We start from the raw sequence: 8,511 nt of genomic DNA on the forward strand, positions 1-8,511 counted from the left end.
CATCTATCCATCCACCCATCCATCTACCCATCCATCCATCCCTCCATCCCTCATCCATCCACCCATCCATCCATCCATCCCTCCATCCCTCATTCACCCATCCCTCCATTCCTCATCCACCCATCCCTCCATCCCTCATCCATCCATCCATCCATCCATCCATCCATCCATCCATCCAGTGATTCTCCCAATCTGTGATCAGGCTGTCTGGAGTCACCCTTCTTTGTGTCTCCTGTTTCCTCCCCTCCAGCCATCACTGCCTTGATTTGGACTTCAGCCATCTTTCACTTAAACCCTTGCTCTCTGGCCCCTGCCCCTTCTTTACACCCTTCCCCTTTGTTCCCATGCTGCCTCCAGACCTTCGGCTCTAGGTTTTAATCTGAAGCATCCCTACCTTTGGAATTTATCAAAGGTCGCCCTTTATTGACAGGAGTTTGCTTCAACTTCTGAGCGGAGCCCGAATGGGCTCACTCTGGCTTGGGCTTCAGCTTCCCGCTCACCAATCCCGCCCTCGCCTTGTGGACTCACATCGCAGTGAAACCGCATAGGACTCTGAGGGGGCCACGCATTTTCCCAGCAGGTGCCCCAGCTCTGCGCCTCTCCGCCATGGACCCAGGCCGTGCTGCTCGACAGATTCCAGCACGTTCTGCGGACTAGATTCAAGCCTGCCCTTCTCCGCTGACCAGTATCCGGACTCTGCGTGGCCACACCGCCCCTACACCAGTCACACTCCGCGCTCATTCCTGCCACCCCCGCGTTTTCCACCAGTGGGTCATCTCTGGGGGTTTTGAGTTGTGGCTTTATCAGTTTAATTACGAAGCACCCCAAACGTTTGCAAGACAAGTTTCTCTTGTGAGAGGGATTTTAAGTATTCAGTAAGCACTTATCAAAGAAATGCTTCGGTTCATTCACTCCTATTCCTGATTCAGGGGCTGGTCCCTCAAATGGAGCCAAGTGCTTTTGAACAAAAAACATAATCAGGCAAAAAGTCTGACATGAGGCTTAAGTTTATGAAGTAACAGACGATGACTTGTGTATAAATGTCTGTTGACAGACACTGCTAAGTGTTTTTCAGAGCTGAAGGAGTCCTGCATCCAGACACCTAAGTCAAACAGCAAACCATAAACCAGTTTCTAAGTACGTCAATTAACAGCTTATTTGGAGCTGGGTCGCTCTGCAAACAAGGAGACAACCTTGTCAATCAGGAAAGGATCAGTGCAGAGCAAGCGCTGGCAAGTTTCTCTTGTGTGAGGGACTTTAAGTACCACTCAGGCGCTTCAATAGTTAGAAACATTCGTTTCAGCTGTTATTTTAGTTACAAATTTGTCTCATAACTCAATCTTTTTTTTTTTTTTTAAGAATCAACTTTCTATAAGGACAATTGTCAAAAAGAATTCGGCACACCAAGGCACTGCAAAGTACACAGTAAGAGGAGGGGGTCATTTTCCTCCTTGAAATTAGATGGGGAATTTCCCATTTTGGATATTAAAAAGAAATTAAATACCATAGAAACCTCAATTAAAAAGTGGTTGGCTGAACATGGAACTCACTAGCATTTTGTGATTTGTTTTTCAATACTCTTAATTGCTAAGATGTGAACTAAACCTTTCAAAAGTTTCCTCATTGTTTATCCAGCCTTCTAACCTTGAAAGTCACAGACCGGCCCAAAGGTGAAACTCTTGTAAGGGAATTAATACCTGTGGAATCCTTTCCCAAGTGAGCTTCAGCCTTAATGGACAAGCTCCAGACTGCTTTTGGAAGATGATGGATTAAGTCTCCCTCAGTTCCAATAGCTTTCCTTATCCTCAAAGTGTGAAGCAGGACTTAGATGTCATTGTGAGGATAAACCAGGCAAAACAGTGTATACACGCAAGAAATGTGTGCATGCAAGCACACCTGGAGTTAAGGGTTTTATCTGGCTCTTACTGTCTTGTCAGAATAAAAACCAGTTAACATAGAAAATGACTAAAGCAAAGAATAGAGAAAAAGATTTATATTTGCTTTGTAAATTAAAAAAAGCATAACCATATTTTCTATAAGTCCTATCAAATTCCACACATAACCTCAAGGAATCTAGAGTCTTCTAACATATCCTTCATCGAATGGTCTTCTTTAGAGGGAAAAGATAACTGTTGGGGTACAGAGTGGAAAACAGAGGACCAACATTTTATCAGCTGTCATGAGCACACAGGTCCAAAGCAAAGTCAGTTCAGAGGGAATTTTTTGAAGAACTGGGGCAAGGGTGACTTTAGTTGATAGGGTTACTATGCTCATTGCAATTGTGGTTTCTGCACTAGTTTCTCTGGACTTTTTGGCTTTTTATAAATGAGGTTGAATGACCTGGCAAAATAGTGCTGATGTTCTTTTTCTGTTTGTCCCTTGGTTTACATAGCACATCTTACAAAAGCCTTGGAATTAAATTGCATTTATTCATAATCTGATAAGCAAATACAATTAGAAAAAGAAAAAAGTCATATGAAATTGGGACTGTTTTGAAAATTCCAGAACGCAAGCCAGCACATGCTTTTTCAATTATTTTCTCCACCTTTTGAAAATTCCTGTGCAAGCTTTATATTAGGTTGTCAGTGGCTTTTCCCCACCTAATAAACATGAGAACCGTCTCTTTCTTCCCTTTTTGGTACATCACGGTTTGATTATACCAGATGGGAATGAGAATATGAATTGTAAGAGCAAAAATTTATTCACTTCCCCTACCATTGAATCTTCATCATAAAAAATTGATACTCTTGGTATAGTGTAAAAACGAGTATAGGAGCCACTAATTATAATCCTGTATATTTTAATTTAAAAATAATCTGAACTTGCAAGAAAAGGACGTGCTTTCTCCTGGTGGTTCTACTGATCGTGGCTGCAGGACACAGCTGAACTTGGCCTTGAGCTCCTTAGTGAGCGGCTGGGAGGCTCCTCCTCGTTCTGACATTTGATTGAAGGCTGTGTGCTCCTAGGTAAGCTCATTGTAAACAGGAGTTTTCCCATTTGCAAAATAGGGGTGTCTCTTTCAGGCAGTTGAGGGAATCACCGAGCCGCACTCTGACAGCTGAGGATGCTGGCGTGCCAAGCAGGAACTGCCTGGAGGACTGGCTGAGTCCACCTGGCCGGGCTCTCTGCGCTGCTTGTCTCCACCAGGCTCAGTGATGTGGAGTCGAAGCTAACTTTGTCCACTTCCTGTCATGTGGGCACCAGCCTCACTCTACCTCTGGCTTGGGACTCCCAGCACTGTCTCGCTCTTCACACCAGGGGCTCCACATCCTGCTGCTGGGGTTGACTTCTAGCTTTGATTCTGCTCTTTGTTTTGTATTTCTATCCAATTAAACCGCTGATCTTGTTTTGAGATGGACTATTCCTTTTCGGACTCTCTAAAGCGATGACCAAAACCAGTCTTTACGTGTGTTGGGGTAGAGTGTGCATGGACGCCTGAGCTCACGCAGCCCACAGAAAACTCTATGACGACACACCTCTACAAGCTGTGAAGTCCCATGCAAACAGGAGAGAGCACGTTGAGACATTACAAAAAAGAAAACCTAAGAGTTTTCTGAACTTCACCAGCTAGCTGAGAATTTGTGACAGTTCAGTGATTAGGTCACTTCCACAGCAGCGAAGGTCAAAGATGCTCCAAGTGTGGGCCACAGCCGAGACCTGTTGTGGGTCTGGGACGCAAGTTCAGAAAGGGTCAGTGAGTGTGAGAAACTGAGAGCAATCTCACAGAGCAGTCTTACATTTGCCGAATCTAGTAATTTAAAAATGAGCTTACATCTTTATGTTTTTAAAGTTTCATTTCTCCTGTATTTTGCTAAATATCTGTGATAGATTAAAAATTAAAACAATTGGGCTCTTTAACACAGAGATTTGTACTGTTAACTATGCTCATTCAAATATGCTTCTGCACAAGGTACAGTGGCACACTCCTGTAATCCCAGCAGCTTGGGAGGCTGAGGCAGGAGGATCGCAAGTTCAAGGCCAGCCTTGGCAACTTAGTGAGACCCTGTCTCAAAATAAAAATAAAAAATGCTGGAGATGTGGCTCAGTGATAAAGCCCCCTGGGTTCAATCCCTAGTACCCCAAACCTGTTGGGGGCTGTGCCATGTTGGTGGCGCCGGGATGGCACCTGATCACATCGGCAGCGAGGAGGTTAATTGACATAAGCACACTCAGGTGATTTTCTCCTCCACGCACACAATGTATGCGCGTGTGTTCTCGAGCACTAATTGCCTGCTCGGAGCATCTCGCCTAATCTTTGCGTAAGAGGCATGGCCCTGCTCTCCGCCTCCTGGAGGTGATATAAGGGTAGGTGGAGTGAGACCAAAAAAAAGCAGCCAGAGGGAAAAACACGTGCGGCAGCAGCCAGAGAGAAGAAGACACAGCAGCTAGAGGGGAAAACAAACAGCAGCCATTAGCAGAAAAGCAGTAGAAGAAGACTCAAACACGAAAGCAACTAGGAAACGCGCGACGGCAGCTAGTAGGGAAAAGCGGCACAGCAGCTAGCAGGCAGCAGCGGAAGGCAGATCACAGAACGGAGAACTGAGACGCATCACTAAACCACCTTAGGTAGACGCACCCTTAGTTCACAGGATGCAGGACGCACCAGTGGGAAGCAGCAGAACTTAAGTGAGGCGTAGCAAGTCTCTCTTCCTCTAAGCAAAGCCTGTCCTTCTCTCAAAGTTTCTCTCTCTTAAGCAAAGTCTCTTTCTCTCCCATGAGCAAAGTCTCTCTCTCTCTCCTCTCAAAGCAAGTAAACCTCATTTCCTCTATCCTCTATAAGTAAACAAGCAAGAAAGCAGTGCACTAAAGAGAAAGATAGAAGTGCGTCAGTTTCCACTCCACCACCCATAAGACCTATGCAAGTTGTTGCTGCAGGCGGTGACAAATATCCACGGATTTTGGAACCGAAAAGAGCCAGCGACACAAACCAGCAACCAAGTATGCTTATGTTTCATCAGCTATGACTCCAGCAATTAAATATGTGCCATTATTTTATATTACAAAAGAAGAGAACAGTTGTACCAATTGAACTATACACAATGTCTGCACATAACTTAATTAAACTAGTATTTTCTGAAAAACCTCTTTTAGACATTGAACATGATTTTAAAATCTTATATTGTTCTTGTATAAAGAAAATGTTATATAAGTGAGAGTAAGCATGAAAAACAGAGCAATTTCACAAAGAAATTATAAAATGAAATTATTAATGCAATAAATTGGCAAAGGCCCCTCTTGAAGTAACATTGGTATCTCATGTTTCTGTTTCAACCTATAATTGTGATGTGTGTTTTCCACACGGTATTGCCCTCTGTGTCATCACAAGAGTTAAGGACATGGTGTTTCTTTAAAGACATCTGCAACATGACCTTCTGGGGGTCTTGGTGCAAGTTACTGAGCTTAATAGAAAGTTACATGTATTTCAGGCACAAACCACATCGTGAAGTTATGCTTGCTAGAACCTTCCTTTCTTGAGTGTCACAGAGCCCGACTGTGGCTTTGCAAGACAGCGTGAAGCCGTGACTGTCCTCGATCACCTGCCCCTCTGAGTATCAGGGTGTACCAACTCTTCGTCCCGAGCTTCCCTGCAGAAGGCAGCTTACTGTCTTAACGCTCAGTTGACACTCAGATAATGCTGTCATCTTTCAAAAGGACATTTAATTCACTGGAAGTGATGAGAACAGGCCAACTATGACCCAGCACTCGGGGAAGGCTGACTCACTGTGAGGGCAGTTGCAGATTGTAAAATGTATCCTACTAGCAGAGATGTTAAAATGTGAAGAAAAAGTGACTTTGCATCTATTAATTTAGAATTAGCGACTTTCAAGGACAGTCCCACTGCCTTCTGCCTGAGCGATTCGGAAACACCCAGGTTCTTGATTAACAGTTATGCCTGGGAGAAGCACTAAGCTTACCCAATTCACCTAAATTTAAATCCATTGAATTTGAAGGGATTATCTACCTGTGTGGGTTTGCAATATTCCATTGACTAAGTCAACTAACCCACTACAGAGTTCACCAATTGTGCAACCAGCTTAGCTTGTCCAAGTGTTCCAGAGGCAAAGCACACCTGACACTCGGTAGCAAACACTCAGTGCTATTGTGCACCGTCTGTGTGCACAACAGATTTTTAGTCAGGCTCCTATTCGTCTCCCCTTTTATGAGACAGGGGAACAAGGAAAGTTTAGAAAGTCATGAGGCTGGGTCTTAAACTCATATGTCTAGCCAATGAGTCCAAAGCCAGAGTTTTGAATGGATGCTGTTCTTCTCAGCAAGTAAAGTTATTTTGGCTATGCTTCTGGTGTTAGAAGATCTCAAAGTTAATTAGGAAAAAAAAGTAAGCCCTAAAACTTTCCAGAATGCAAAAGCATACGATGAAGGAAACAGCCAACTCTGAATTAACACAAACAAGCCAAGGGGGCTGGCCACGAACTTCATGAGAACAGAGCTGGCTGGAGAAGGTGGGGCCAGGCCCAGCCCCACAAGCCTCTGTCATAGGTGCCCCTGGCCGACAGCAGGACCAGAAGACAAACTCTCCCCAGTGCCCCACAGGAAAGCACGCTGCAGGGACCGTGGACACGTGACTGGTGACTGTTCAGTCGAGGGATATAGGCTGGGACTCACACAGACCTCAGCTGCCGAGCAAAACGGTTACAATGAAATTCTAGACCAAATGTCAACTGGACGGTGGTCCAGGCAGCGTCCCTCCACTACTGTCTGCACAAAGATGAAACTGGATCGCCTGGGCGGGATGATATCAGGGACTTCTGAGGACGAAATCTGACTCAAAAGGAAACCGAGTGTGTTAAAACTCACCTGTCTCAGCAGACGCACTTCCTCCTGGAGGGTTTAAACCGGAGACCCTGGCTCACCTGGAAGACGGAGCCCAGAGATGCCCACTGGCCAAAGAGGAATGAGTCCAGGTCTTCTCCAGACCACTTAACTCAGGAAATACAGTCACAAGCTCCTCAGCCAGAGTGTTTCGGGTGACACAGAAGGCTCTGGTTATGTCTTAGTTTCCCAGGATTTTAATGTCCTTCCAGATCATTGTTTGATTAAGCTGTTGGGTTCCAAGAAATTTGAAAGTGAACTGTGGGAAAGAGCCAAGTCAAGATGAATAAAATCACTCAGTATTAAGGCAGCATTTGAAATGAGAATTCACACCAGTATCAAAGGTTTTGTTTTACCAAATTGCTTAAGATACAGTGTACTCACTTATGTCAAAACCGCTTTTAAAAGATTGAGCATTGGTTGGGAAAAAAATCCCACAGGACATTAAAAGACAATTTATCATGTTTGGAAGACAGTATCACAACTTTTATTTGCATTTTAAAATATTTCCATTATGGTATTCATATGTTAATTACATGTCATGTTTAAATCTAAAAAATATATTTTTTATTACTTTTTTTATGTCTTTGTACAAGATTTTATTAAATGTCTTTAAAAAGCAATATCCAGACTCCCCATACAGCTGCCAAGGACGCCCTGTTATGCTGTGGGGACTGGCTGGGGCATGGCAGGCGGCTGGCTTCCTATCCTCCTGTTCTGGGTTGGGGGTGGTGGGCAGGGTCTCCTCTTTGGGTTCCACGATGTTCCATCTTCTAAAGGCGTCTTAGGGCCAGTCTTATCCCTTGGGTCCCAGGACAGCATGATCTTCACTTGGATGCCCAGCACACCCTGTCTAAGCAGCACGTGGCACACAGCAGAGTCAACATAGTAGTTAACAGGGTCCCCACTGTGGATAATCGGGCAATCTACGAACTTCGTGGATTTAGCTCTCTGTCCTGGGAGTTTCCCAGACACCACGACCTCGCAGCCCTTGGCTCAACTCCCCATGAGGAACCACAGCACACCGTAACAGGCCCTCCGCACAGCAAACCCTCCTAGGAGTTTGCATTGCAGCGACTCTGCCTGGGCAATGGCACACAGACCACTTGTGGCCACCTTTTCAGCATAAAGCGCTACACTGCCCTCAGGGAAGCCAAATCGTTTCTGAACTACCGCAGTCAATTCTCGGATCCATCGCTCCTTCTTACCAGGAACATTTTGTGTCCTGGTGGCTAAGATGATGATTTCTGTCCTGGTTGGTGTAACTCAGACCTCAACTCCAGAGTAACCATCTTCAGCCAGCTCCCGAGTGAGGAACTCTTTAATTCAGCTTTGAAGATTCCATCAGCAACAAACTTCCTCTTCTTAGAACTCTGCACAGCCATCTTGCCTCCACATGCCCCCAAAGGCTCTTCATTACCTTTTGAAATTGGAATTGGCCCCTGAGACCTCATTTGCTCAATGTGTCTGGGGCGGGTGCTCTCCTGCCAGGAGACTCTCTACCCTGTGATAGTTCCTTTCATATTCAGGGGGCCGGGTGCCAGACATTTGATCCCAGTGTCTCTGTGAGGTGGGCTTTGCATGAGAGTAACATTTAAATTGATAGACTTTTGAGTAAAGTTGAGCATCTTCCATGGAGCAGGTGGGCCTCATGCAACCAGGTGAAGGCCTGGAGAGAAG

At 45.0% G+C, this 8,511-nt stretch overlaps 1 pseudogene across 1 annotated transcript; it reads right to left on the reverse strand.

Annotated features, from left to right (window-relative positions):
* Positions 1 to 7,422: 7,422 nt before the first annotated feature.
* On the reverse strand, positions 7,423 to 8,219 carry LOC306671020 (small ribosomal subunit protein uS3-like; annotated as a pseudogene). Its single transcript has one exon. The product of its transcript is annotated as a small ribosomal subunit protein uS3-like (transcript).
* Positions 8,220 to 8,511: the final 292 nt, after the last annotated feature.

Source organism: Sciurus vulgaris, assembly GCF_902686455.1.
Source record: "Sciurus vulgaris genome assembly, chromosome: 10".
Classification (NCBI taxonomy): Eukaryota; Metazoa; Chordata; class Mammalia; order Rodentia; family Sciuridae; genus Sciurus; species Sciurus vulgaris.